The 14,100-nt window shown below is 42.7% G+C and overlaps 1 protein-coding gene across 4 annotated transcripts in view; it reads left to right on the top strand.

Moving 5' to 3' along the window:
- Positions 1 to 14,100, top strand: part of LOC111862597 (5'-AMP-activated protein kinase subunit gamma-2) — a 469,740-nt gene that overhangs the window by 166,250 nt on the left and 289,390 nt on the right. The window contains exon 1 of one of the 4 annotated variants that reach the window (XM_023848135.2): positions 6,620 to 6,655. The exons of 2 other annotated variants lie outside the window; for them this stretch is intronic. The gene's annotated coding sequence lies outside the window, so the exon portion shown is untranslated. Of the gene's footprint in view, positions 1 to 6,619; positions 6,656 to 14,100 lie in introns of those variants that run through there. One more of the 4 variants, XM_023848147.2, reaches the window with a different exon arrangement.

The raw sequence follows: 14,100 nt of genomic DNA, 5'->3' as shown, positions 1-14,100 counted from the left end.
CATCATAATCACCCGGGGCAGGTACAATAGGCCAATCAGTGGCCGCCGTGCCGAGTGGACCCAGCTGGACTCCACCCCTCACTAAACGAATTATTACGTATAATGTTTAGCTGTACTGTATTTAGCGAAAAGTAAATACCGCTTTGAAATAGGACAGTGCTGGTTCCTACTTAACCCTTACATACTCATCGTTCATGGATATGTTCGGCGCTGTATGACCTCTTTCAGTTACAGCATGATCAATAAATTACCTAAGAATGCATCAACGTACGTCAATTTTTGCCCATAAATGAAAGCAAAAGTGTATAGCCACAATTTTAATTTTAGGAATTGCTGGTTTGTAGGTGGTCACGTGAACATATCCATGAAACTGGAATAGTCATAATGCCATTGAAAGTTATCTTACCTTTGTGATCTAATCGTTTACCATCAGTAATATTAACGTGACGGCCATGCGAACTACTGAAGTGGGACCTACACTAATGCCACTTATATATGAAATGTTGTGTGGTAAGAAGTGTTTGAAAACGTGTGTAATTTTTATGACGTGTTTTAGATTGTGGAACGTAAACTATCAATATGGCGGTCACGCGAAATCTAGGGTAGCTAATGTAGCCTAGTGAAGATTAGGCCAGGCATTCTCCACTATACTAAAATGAAATCCCGTACACTTCGATTAACCATGTTAGGTGGGTCCCTGTCACCACGGCATGGCGCGTCCTCAGGTTGCGGATGGAGGAGAGGGCTTCTAGATATGGAGGGAAGCTGCGAATAGATTGAACAAGCAGTCGCAGACAGCCGACAACGGGTGGTCCTCCAGCTGGGGTGGGTGGGGGTGGGGCTAACAACTCCTCACCTTAAAAAATAACCTTGTTACGAAAATGAACACAAAGCCTCGGACCTGGGCGGATCCTTTGGATAAACGACCGAAGCTAAAATAAAAATAAAAATATAAATAATGGTTCTGTATGGGTGTGAAACTTGGTCTCTGACATTAAGGGAGGAACATAGACTGAGGGTGTTTGAGAACAGGGTATTGAGGAGAATATTTGGACCGAAGAGGGATGAAGTGACTGGAGGTTGGAGAAAACTGCATAATGGGGAGCTTCGTAACTTGTATGCTTCTCCAAGTATAATTAGAATGATCAAGTCAAGGAGGATGAGGTGGTCAGGGCATGTAGCACGAATGTGGGAGAAGAGGAATGCACATAGGATATTGATGGGAAAGCCAGAAGGAAACCACTGGGAAGACCAAGACGTAGGTGGATGGGCAATATTAGAATGGATTTTAGAGAGATAGGATGGGATGGGATGGATTGGATTGATCTGGCTCAAGATAGGGACCAGTGGAGGGCTTTTGTGAACACGGCAATGAACTTTCGGGTTCCATAAAATGCTGGGAAATTCTTGAGTAGCTGCAGATTTGGCTTCTCAAGAAGGGCTCAGCTCCATAAGTAAGTAAGTAAGTAAATACACTTCGTTTGAATAAATGTTTTATTTTAAACAGCAGAGCACAATAAGTATATTTGTGTATGACAGACAAAGACTGCTGTGACTGAAGAAAGATTTCTAATCAAGCTGGAATCTTGTAAATGTTATTGCGCCATCCTACGCACGTATTCACGCGCACACACTGTATATGCAACTTGATGCCTTTAAAATTAAGCAGCTGTTAACTGCTGACAATCAATGTTTTCACTGAGGATAATATCGCGTTGCTAGGGTTACGCAATAACAGCGATTACTATTATGTATTGAGATCATGCCTGCATTGGAGCGTGAGGATATTGTTTGGCAACCACGCTATGCGGTTTACAGTCAGCTGTTCTTGTTCCCGCCCAGTGTGGTGACAGTGTCTAAATGGACCTAAAGATGGCAGTAGCACAGACTGGACGTGCTTCCATCTTCTGGTCCACTCTGTAAACAAGTACTTTCTTTGGTCGGTATTACAGCGTTCTGTTCTTCATGTTTTCAGCATGCTACTCCTGACTGTTGGCTGTCTTTCGATTGTTTTAGACGGTGTGAACACATTTTGTTTTAGGAGATGTGCGTAGGGGGCTGAACGTGACTGAGGAAAGCATGCCCGCATGCCATAGGTGACATATGGTGTAATTGTTAGCAGCATGTTTAGAATACATCATGACGATGCTTCGTCGAAATTTACAGCTTTTATTAAGATATAGAATTTAAAGAACAACATGGCGACCGCGCGAAACCTTTATTTCCTTTTCCGTTTGATAGCTATGAATGATGAACCGTGTTGAAAGTAATTTTCTGGTGGAAAGTAGACTGAAATAAATCTGCAAGAACTACTTTTATATGTTTTAAGATATAAATATAGACCCTAAACTAAAGTTGGCAGGTTATGGTAGCCTAGCGGCCTAAGGCATGTACTGTCTTCGCTCGCTCGGAAGCCGGGATCGTGGGTTCGAATCCCACTCAGGGCATGGATGTTTGTGTGCGTTTTTCTGTGTTTGTATACAGGTAGAGGCCTTGCGACGAGCTGATCACCCGCCCAAGGAGTCCTACCGTATGTCTAAGGTCTAGTAAAACCGAAGTGAAACGGAGAGTTTCATGGAGGTAGGCCTAGGCCAAAAATGAGGGCTTTAGCGCCAATGGAAAAAAAAAACAAACTAAAATTGAGGTTTTCTCTGAAAAACTTCATATACTATAAATTACACATAAATTAACACGAAAGGCATCTGTTAATGTAATCTGTAGTTGCCGAAAACATGTAGCAAAGCCATTAGAATTCTTCTAAAAATATTTAAAAATCAGGATTATGTCAGAAAACACACCGTCTACATTACAGATATGCAGCATTATATACTATTTAGGGAACTAATCGATTCTGAAATTCTCACGAACCGCATAAATGTACTGTGGCAGAATACAAGGATTTTTAAGATTGAAGCAGGTGGTACGCGCGGTCACATCTGCCCTTTGTGGGTTAAAGCAAATTAGGCGCTTCCTCACCCAAGAGCGTATGGCTGTGTCTATATAAAAAGAGTGTTTATGTTTCACTTCTTCTTGATTTGCACACCGTTCCACTTATTTCGACCACTTCTAGCAGATAGCAGAGGATCTTTCTAAGGAGGCTTTAAGCACTTGACCATGTGCATGGGGTCGAATCGAAACTATTTTATTTCCTCTGTAAGAAAGACTTGGGGTAGGGGGAATAATGAGGTCGTTGCTACGATACGGCGAAAACCCCCAATGTAACGTAACTCCTGCGGTCGCTAGATTTGTTACAAATATTGTTTCTTACACGCTTGCATTTTGCCCAGGAGACCTTAAATTTGCTGCTGGGGGCACGAGTTCAAATACAGGCCAGCATATTTTCCTGCTATTTCATCAGAAAATCGATTGAATGGTGGTAAAAATTGTGTCGTAACAGTGGGACCGTAACAAAAGTCTAGGTCATATACCTCAACGAGACCTGAAGCCAAGAATAACTGTGCTGCCTAGGGCCAGCAGCGATATGACCGACCGACAGACCGGGGTCGTAACAACGAGGTCGTTGCTAGGGTGCGTGTGTTACCGATTAATATGCGTAATACTTGGGATGATTGTTATCATATATGTGGTAACATTATTTAATGTAGTCCCACCGCCAAAGGGAGAGAAGTGTTTATTTAATTTCCTTGCATTTATATTAAGAAACCGGTAGAGCCTGAAGGCTCCCAGAGCCGTCAGCCGATAAAATATGGTCATGAATCCCATGGGACTCGAAACCAAGATTCACTGTGCTGGCGACGACCAGCAGGAATTTCAGCCAGCACGGGAATAAGCTGCCGTTGTAGCAGAATGCAAGTGCTTTGCTAAGTCTGGACTGACAGAAGACTTGTATATAATGCACAAGGAAGACTTCTCAATAACATGCTATATGTACGATACTTACACTTGACAAATTCCAAGCCTATTCATAACAGCCAACACCGTCCTCACGTAAGAGAGGATGTTGCATAAGGACTATGGTATCAAGGGTTCAGTTTCAAAAGAGAAATATCTGGTCGTGAGCATCAAGGGGCTTGGCGCTAAGACTTAAAGTCACTTCGACTCTGCAATGACCGACTCTTAATTAACACTGAATGCTGTAACAGATTTTCTGTGCTGCTTAACGGTTTATCCACTGTACTTGTGTATCGTGATATTATTAAGGAAAGCAAACGGCATCTGGGGCGATGAATGGAAGTTGTGTCGGTATTTTGCATAGCAACAATGCAGTGTCTATTTAGGTCTATTATTTTGTACATTATTTCTTATATGTATATGCGAAAAACAAACAAACTCCGTCATTTTAGTCCGCAAGCAAACTATACCGACCGAGCTACCGTCGTTTGTCGGCGAAGTTTAGTGCCAACTTTTGCAGATAGAGGTGTGGCGTGGTCAGCGCAACGAATCCCCACGGCCGTTAATTTCGGGTTTATAGACCGGAGCCGCTATTTCCTTGAAATAGCTCCTCAATTATCGTCACAAGGCCGAGTGGACCCCGTTCCAGACCCACTACTTCTCAGAAAAAAATCTGGTAGCTCCGGGAATCGAACCCGGACCTCTGGATCTGTAGCCAAGAACGCTGACCACTAGACCACAGAGGCGAACGAACAGAAAAATGTTTATGTCGAGTACATAACACTCCTGCTTTTTATTTAGAAGCCTCCGGGTTCGAATCTCAGCCTGACAATCCAGTATTTTCAGCTTCATAATTTTACTCTGTGCCGCTCTTCCTTTCACATTCCTTGCATTTTATCATTCATAACCACCCTTTCATTAGACCATACGAGACATGTAGATGAACAGATATCGCTAAGTAACGTAAGAATTGATAGTAGGATTTGAGGTTCTGGCAGTGACGGTTGAAAGTTAACTGATGTTTCGGAGGAACCCGTTACCTCCATTTTCAGGCTTCCCTTGCTTCTGCCTCGTTCAGGTTTCTTGCTTGGTTAATTATTCGACCCTGAAAATGGAGGCGAATGATTCTCCGAAACGTCTTTTGTCTTTCAGCGGGCTACACGGCCTTATGTCCCAGAAGAAAGAGCTCTTCAAGAGCTGACAGTACTTTTTTTTTAAGTTCGCTCAAGCCTGAAGTAGGAAAAAGTGTACTTCGGCTTAGTACTGGATAATGTTGAAAGTATTGAAAGCTCCAGATTTTTACATATTCCCCTCAAACTGACTTCTCACACTGAGCATGATTAATTTTAATGATAAAATTTACGTAAAGTCGACATTTTCTCATGTTTCGAACCAAGGACCTCCATTGTGAATGTGCAGACTAGCACGTAAGCATCCTTCCAACAGGGCATGCGCGAGAGGCGGTCGATAAAGGGAGCAGCGCCGAATACTGTTCCCACCGGCTGTGTCAGCGTTCAGTTTACCCCCCGGGCTCGTAGCCTAGGTTCACAGTAGTAACATTCACACTGTCGCGTGACCGATGGCCTGACGCACGTGGACGTTTCGTTTCTGACCTGCAACTTTATACATTCTTAACGCGAGACGCCATGAGCCGGGATAGCTCAATCACTAAAGTGATTTCTTTGTGGTGGGACGGAATTTTTCTCTTCGTCACGTCTGGACCGTCTGTGAGACCCGCTCAGTCACTTTCCTAGTGGGTACCAAGGGACTCTCTACCCGGTCCGTGAAGCTGACCACTTAACTGACGCTCTATCAGCCTAATTGAGAACTTTCCTTTTATTCTGATCTCAAACCTTCGAATTCTGAATCTGAGGCTTGAAATTGCGCTGTCTGTCCCACTTCATTCTGAGTAGCTGAAATGAAGCACAAGACTTTTCTAGCCTGTCTGATTTTGGAATTTAGGCATATAAATTTGAAGACTGCAAAAATTACACCATCTTCTAATCCTGCTCTGAATCTCAGGCTTGACTTACCATCTCTCTTGTTTCGAACTGCGAACCTCTCAGTTCAGCCGTATAGTGCGTATTCGGAGTAAAGATTTGGTCTTAGAACTATCGAATTTGAACCTTGTAGTTGGAGACCTAGGTTTCCTGCTATATTGGTTTCAAGATGTGGGTCTCTTAATTCGGGCCATGATATACTTTGTACAAGCCGGAAGGTCGCGGGTTCGAGTACCCGATGATGTGGATTTTTTTCAATGTACCTAATACTTCCAGCCACACTGTGGCCCTGGGGTCGACTCAGCCTGTATCATAAATGAGTACCAGGAATATTCCTGGGGGTAAAGGGCGGGCGGCGCGTAATACTAATAACATTACCGCCATCTATGATCCGATTGTCTAGAAAATGTGGGAGCCTCGACGTCTCACAACCCTATGAACATTCACAGCTTGATACAGGGATAGCTTTACCTCTTTTTATATGATAGTGTGAACCCTGCCAATTTAATTTCCAACGAAGGTTCTGGGCGCGAATGGTTTAATTGAGGCGTATGTATATATATATATATATATATATATGACTTGAGGTTTTCAAACCCCGGTTTCGAACTACACTAACCTGAATAAGAGTTTTAGAGTCGGACTCAGAAATTGAACTAACATGTGGGGTCGAATATCGGACTATTCTGCTGCACGCAGGGCGGAAATAGTCGATATGGAACGAATTTAGATGGAATCGATCATGCCTCCGCTAGCAGGCTGCATCAGTCGCGCCACGAGGACGCAGTGGAGAGGTCTTGCTTGTGAGTTTGCGTGTTTTTATACAGTCGTGTGCCCGCTTCCACTCCTAGCAAAGTAGTTTCACATTAGCTTAGGATTTCAAGAAGGGGGAAATAATCATACTGCCAATGGTGAAATATGCATCACAGATGGGCGTTACTGCTAGAGTCTGTTTCCTACAGAACAACTATGTACCCCTGTATCGGTGCGCCCACAAAAATTTTAGTTTCAAATGAAATATTGTACTTGGAGCAGAATGAATCCTTTTCGAAACCACTTGATTTATAAGTAAATTTTCATGTTTTCTGAATCTTATTATCATGTCGTTATTCTACTTTAGCCTGTGCAGTGTGATATTTATATCGATAATAATCATGGTTTGATTTGTTATANGTTATGGCAAACATCATGGTTTGATTTGTTATACCTAACACCAGATCTGTGTCAGTCTGTGCAGTGTGATGTTATGGCAAACTTCATGGTTTGATTTGTTAAACCTAACATCAGATATGTGTCAGTCTGTGCAGTGTGATGTTATGGCAAACTTCATGGTTTGATTTGTTATACCTAACACCAGATCTGTGTCAGTCTGTGCAGTGTGATGTTATGGCAAACTTCATGGTTTGATTTGTTAAACCTAACACCAGATCTGTATCAGTCTGTGCAGTGTGAAGTTATGGCAAACTTAGTTTGATTTGTTATACCTAACGACAGATCTGTGTCAGTCTGTGCAGTGTGAAGTTATGGCAAACTTCATGGTTTGATTTGTTATACCTAACATCAGATCTGTATCAGTCTGTGCAGTGTGATGTTTGTTTTGATAGAAATTATGATTTGATTGGTTAAGCATAACACCAGCGCTGTAGCATAGGCGCGAACAGAATAGGTGTCAGAATGTTACAGTTTCAAACCTGATTTTCCTAGACAGATTTTTTAATCGTTTATACCTGTAATGACCGTTTATATTCGTTCCTTCATCTGTGTTGGGAATCAAGTAACTAGTAGTTACTATAGGATTCTGACGATGGTGTATAACACACAGAGATATTGGGTTTTCGGACTTTATCCATCGTCCTGGTTTTAAGATAACTAAGAAAAACACGACGTTTCGGAAACTGGATCTGTTTCCCTCCTCAGGTGAGGGAAAACACCTATTCTGTTGGGTCCCTTAGAAAGAGCTAGCCTCAATCCAGGACGGAAACAGATCCAGTTTTTCTTAGTTATCTTAAAACTAGGACGATGGATAAAGTCCGAAAACCTAATATCTCTAAATCTAGTAACTATTTAAGAGACAAATTGTTTTTGATTAATTCGAGAAAACATGTATGTCTCAGGACTTCGTTTTCACAGGTCCTAAAATGAGGATATATAGTCCTTATTAAATCGCTGTTGAATGGCGAAATAATATATTCGAATCTGTTATTAGCCTATTTGTTCTCGCATGCAAACGGTCACTGAAAGTAACTGTGTCCGCCATTAACGTAGGCCAGGTGAAATGTCTTGTGTCGTGTGTATGTGATCTAAAGTAATTCTGATGAATTTTGTCACTGAGAAGTGCAGAATTTAGATTGTGCTCTCCCCTACCACATGCTAAATTGGCAAAACATTGACTTACATACTGCAATATCACCGTGAACGAATAGACACAAAGGCGAGGAAAAGTACCTAAACCGTTTCAAATTATGTGATTTTAATTTAATTTAATTAACACATGACCTACGTTTGTTATTTTATTATGCATGTATATTGGTACGTGTATGAACTTGGACCAAGGAAACGAAAATGCGATTGTGCCAGAACATTTTATTTTGTCCTTAGTAATTACGAATTCCATTAATTTCGAAAAAAGCATGTAATACTGAATAAACTTTAATATTATAGTACGTTTCCCTTTGTAACATCAAGTTTCAATTCCGAATTTACATTTCTTTTGTTGATGTATGTATAAGCTTGGGCCTTCTTGACCCTTGCACCGCGACCACAGTGATCTGTTGCGCCTTTCTTTTGTTGATACATAAGCCAGTTTCATTATTATAGATTTCTGCTGTACAGCCAGCATTTGTTATCATTATGTATTCAGTAAGTACGACATTTGGATTTTGTTTGGAAGTTACGTACTGGTGTCGGTACTCTCCCCAATGTATCATCAGATTCAGATGGTGATGATGACACGAGGTGGAACATTTGTGCACAGTATTTTTGATTCAGAGAGAGGGTGATGTCTGGAACTTCAGCGTACATGTCAGTATTGTTACGTCATCAGCACTTATCACGCGCGTTATCGCATTTATGTGTAGTGGCAGTTTTATGACTTATACTTACGTAATGTTGGGATAAGTGCAGCATATCTCGCGTACGTCGCCATTAGTATAGTCAGCTAGTATATAGCTAGTATATAGTATAGCCAGCTAGTATATAGCTAGTATATAGTGTAGTCAGCTAGTATATAGTATAGTCGGCTAGTATATAGCTAGTATATAGTATAGTCAGCAAGTATATAGCCTGTATATAGTATAGTCGGCTAGTATATAGTATAGTCAGCTAGTATATAGTGTAGTCAGCTAGTATATAGTATAGTCGGCTAGTATATAGCTAGTATATAGTATAGTCAGGTAGTATATAGTATAGTCAGCTATATAACTAGTATTGGGCAGTATATTGTCTTCAGTTGGTGCCTTAAGGATTAAAGTGGCAAGAAAGTACGCCTATCGAATCGTGAAGAAATCGAGGTCGAAGGGAGGCTACAATTTCCCCCGTCCTAAACTACTCCACCCAGTCTGTAATGATTTTAGGCGACGCGCTTTATGGTTCGTAAGAACAAATAGGTGGAACTAAGGATGATCACGAAGAAGATAACTTGAGAAAGTCTTATATATCATTTAATAGTAAATTCTGTTTTGTTTTTTTATGTCGAGAGGAACATCTTATTTTTGTTTTCTTCTTCGAGAAGATTGACATCGTGTTATGCTTATTTCTGGTTTTGAATTCCTTTTTTATTTATGGTTAAAGAATGTCGCTTCATTTGTTTATAGCAGGCATGTCCAACTTCAAACGGGTTTTAATCGACTTTTTAGTGTCAAAACTGCCAGTGATCTACCACCCCCTCCTATCGTCGTACGTCGCTTTAAGCAAAAATATTTGTAAAAATAACACGACACATGATGTTTGTTGTAAAAGCAACACACATTGAAAGTACAGACTACTTTAACACGTATTTTCCCTTCAAAATCGGTATATAATCTTATTATATTACAAGTGAATTTACATGCTTTTCGCGTATAATTTCCTTATAGGCCTATGAGATCGACCAAAAATCGTCCCGCGATCGACGCGTTGGACATGCCTGGTCTATAGCAACAAAGGTCTAAATTTGTTTTTAATGGAGGCGAAACAAGAAAACCCTGGTGAAAAGCATTTCAAATTATTTCAAATCAAAGATCAAATACAGATACTGCGTATGAGAGAGACGAGTAGGTAATGTAAAATATTATGTACTGAACTTCGTAATTTATATATTTTTTCTTCTTCTTCCTTGACGGATTAGGCTCTCTGCCCTGTTCCCATTCAGAATTGATCCTGAAATTATGAATCTTACACAGTTGATAGGACTTCTTGGATAGGCGATCAGCCCGTCGCAAAGTCATTAATTACACAGAACGACACAAACACAAAATTAACGTAGACAGGCCATTCATGCCTTGAGTGGAACTCGAACCCATGATCCCAGTCTTTGAGCTGACGGAAACGCTTTGTGCCCCAGACCGCGCGAGGAAATGAAGAAAAGGAGGAAACAAAACAGAAAAGAAGGTAAAGCCATCCGTGTAGCAGGCCATGGAGGCCCGTAGGGTTGCGAGACGTTGAGGCTCCCACATTTTGTAGACAGTCGGCTCATAGATGGCGGTGAGATTGTCAGCTTTATGCGTCGGCCGCTCTTTACTCCCCAGGAAGATTGCTGGTACTCATTTCTGGTAGAGGCTGAGTCGACCTCCGGGCAATAATGCGGCTGGAAGGATTAGGTCAAATGATGAATCCAATGACCGCAATGAGAATCGAACTCACGACCTTCCGGCTTGTAGCGTGGTGCCTCAGCGAAGTGTCCTACAGAACATATGTCTATACTTCGTTCCTGATGCAGGAAAGTGTATGCAGTTACCGGATGTAAGAACCTCATTTCGGCTGACTCTATTATCCTTTTGTCTGAAAGATTAATAGGATCCGAGATAGCACAGTCTGTATAGACACTGGCTACGGGCTGGACGACCAACGGGTCGGAGTTCGAGTCCCGGTGGCGACAATAATTTTCTTTTCTGCATGTCCATACCGGCTCTGGGGCCCACCCAACCTCCTATCCAATGGGAGCCAGGGGCTTTTTTCCCGGGATTAAAGCAGCTGGGACGTGAAGCTGACCGCTCATCTCGAACTAGTACCGATGTCAAGAAAAGGGGGTAATGCTTAATTAGCTAAGCACATGGACAACTTTACTTTTCCTGAAAGATTTATTGGCCAGTTTTCGCGTGTGTACGTGAAGTCAGCACAGGCACTGCTGCTGCCTTGTCCTTTGTAAGGTTTTTGTTTCTGTTAACGTTCTTTATCTCATTCCACACAATCTCTGAAATTTAATTACTTTAAAGTTTACATCTTCTCTCAGGCAGTATGATGCATTAAAACTCAAATAATCAGAAATTTATATATTATTGCTGTGCTGTCTATCGTTGTTTTACATCTTGTGTGGCATTTCCCGTTGAAATTTTTGTAGCTCTTGAAATTCCCACGTTAAAGCCGTTTTCCATGTTTTCGAGTCCGATGCTTGTCTTAGAAGCTCGTCTTCTGATTCAGTGAAAGTAGCCCGATCATCTGCAAGTAGGATTGTATTTAATACTGCATTACCAGTTTTGAAGGAGCCGGAGTAGCCAGTCGGTATAGCGACTGGCTATGGGCTGGACGACCGAGAGATCGGAGTTCGAGTCCCGGTAGGGACGTCGTCCAAACCGGCTTTGGTGTCTACCCAACCTCGTATCCAATGGGTACCGGGAGTAAAGCGGTCGGGGCGTGAAGCTGACCACTCACTTCCAGCTAGTACCCAGGTCAAGAAAATGCGGATCTGTATATCCATAGGCCTTCATGGCATAGTGTTAGTTAGTTATAGATTTAGATTTATCATCGTTGGAAGAATATGACCGAGGGTATTTATATATTTCCAAGTGTTTTGTGACTAGACACGGGGGTTGGATTGGAAACTGGGTAACTGGACTCTTGAAACTCGAAACTAGCTGTTTCGCTTATTTACGCACTTTACACTTCACTACGTCATGCATTAAGTCTTCTCAGTCGGCTGCGTCCTTACAAGTCGTTGCTTGGTGACGGCTCTCAATACCGTAGATTCCTTGGCATCTGTTTCACGTCCTTACGGGCTGCCTAATGTCTCATTGCTCCTCATGGTCGCAACCCCTGGCCATTGACTCCTAGCCGCGTCTGGCCGACACTGGCTACCACTTATCTGTCACAAGATTTGCTCACAACCAAGACTGCTAACTCAGAGTCAAAGCTAAGGTGAATGTTATCTTAACGACTGACGGTCAGTCGGCCAGTCTGTCTTGGTGTCAAGCACGTATCTGTGGCCCAAGGCCGGATTTTTATTACTGTCAGACAGCTGCGGGTTTCTTGAAGTGGGACGCTCTCTTTGGCGAGTGGAGGGGTCTGTTGTTTACAGTTTCTGGCCTCACCAGCACAGTCATTCTCGGGTCCGAGTCCCGCGGGACTAATGACGGTTTTATACTGTCTCAGCTTCGAGACTCCCCCAGCCTGGAGGGACAGGGTGGCCCAGAGGCACTGGGTTCCCATTTCGTCGCCTCCAACGACTCGCAGGGCTACTGTGGAGGTATTCGAGATCCGTTTGGGTCCCCGGTGTATAGCCTCGGGGCGGGCTGTACAGAAGACACCGTCTCCATGGCTTCTTTATTGTTGCTGTCTATTCTCCAACAATTCCTCCACTGTTAGATCAGACGCTGTTGCAGCGGAAACGTGTTTACAGAGCCATTGCCTAGCAACGGGCGTCTTATCTGATTATACTAGTCCGGATTTCAGCGGACATGTCACAATATTTTTTCCCTTGAAAGCCTGTGGATTCGAGAGTATACTGAAATGTTAACGTCAAGTAACAAAATTATTGACTCTGAAAGCAAGCAGATCTTCTTAATATTACGCCGTGACATCTGGACTATCCCCGGCAGGCTCCGTAATAAATATCACTTAACAAACAAATATGAAATGTAGGCACGTGTGCTGTACACGTGTACTGTGTCGTCACTGACGCAAAATAGTATTGATAACAGTTCTCTTGTTTATGATATGGCAGGGGGCGTGCATCTGTTGTGTTGGGTCCATCTCCTCGCTGACGTCCGCTTGCCACAAATCAGCATTGCAGCTGTCAAGAGATACGTAACAGTTCTCCTCGATGCAGTGCGCTGTGGAACACAGCGCTGATTCGCGTTTAGAGGTGTAGGAGAACAAGCAAACTGAGCCCAGCTTTGATGCATGCGTCTTACTTGGAATATGTCGGTTCAGAATTTCATACGCAGAATCGACATAAAATCCATAATTTGTTATTTTTAGGTAGCTTAGCTACAATCCGGAAAGTTGCGGGTTCGATTCCCGACGAGGCCACTCGATTTTTCAATTGATCTAATCCTTCCAACCCCACCATGGCCCAAGGCTCGACTCAGAGTCTAACAGAAATGAGTACCAGGAATCTTCCTGGGGAATAAAGGGCGGCCGGCGTGTAAGGCTGACAGCTTCACCACCATCTGTCAGCCGATTTTTGTAAAATGTGGGAGCCTCGACGTCTCACAACCTCATGGACCTTCACGGCCTGTTACAGGGATACCTTTACTTTTTTTGTGTGTGTGTTTACCGACGTTATTGCGAAGGGAAGTACTGCTTCCATATTCCGGGTCGAAAATTAAGCGGAGGAAGCAAGCAACAAGTGTTTTCTTGCTCAGTATGTTCCTCCGAAAGGTCGTTAAAACTCTACAAGAAGATATGCCGCAGCATTCCAGAAGATGATACTGTCGGTAGTCACCACTAGAACCCCATATTTCATAGCCCTCCGCCATACTCGGTTGCGTTTTCCGAAATAATATTTTGTGATGGGGATCTCCAGCTCAGATTTGCTTCATCACGTGATTGCTAACACCATTTTCGCTTCGTCTGCATGTGGATATTTATGATTTTCCTTAGTATTTCCAGTGGAATTTTGAGACTGTGAGATTTGAATTTCTTACGACGGTATTATTTTTTTATTGCTAGTGGGGGGGGGACTAAGTTCCTTGTACTGCGGCCACTTCTGGCCTATTGTACCAGCCCCAGATGATAGGTGAGGGTGATTGTGGAGCAATTGGTGGAATGAAAATTAGCAAGGGAAACCGAAGTACTCGGATAAAACCTGCCCCAGCGCCACTTTGTCCACCAC

Source organism: Cryptotermes secundus, unplaced genomic scaffold, assembly GCF_002891405.2.
Source record: "Cryptotermes secundus unplaced genomic scaffold, Csec_1.0 scaffold1031, whole genome shotgun sequence".
Taxonomy (NCBI): Eukaryota; Metazoa; Arthropoda; class Insecta; order Blattodea; family Kalotermitidae; genus Cryptotermes; species Cryptotermes secundus.
This window is presented reverse-complemented; position numbering and strand designations above follow the sequence as displayed.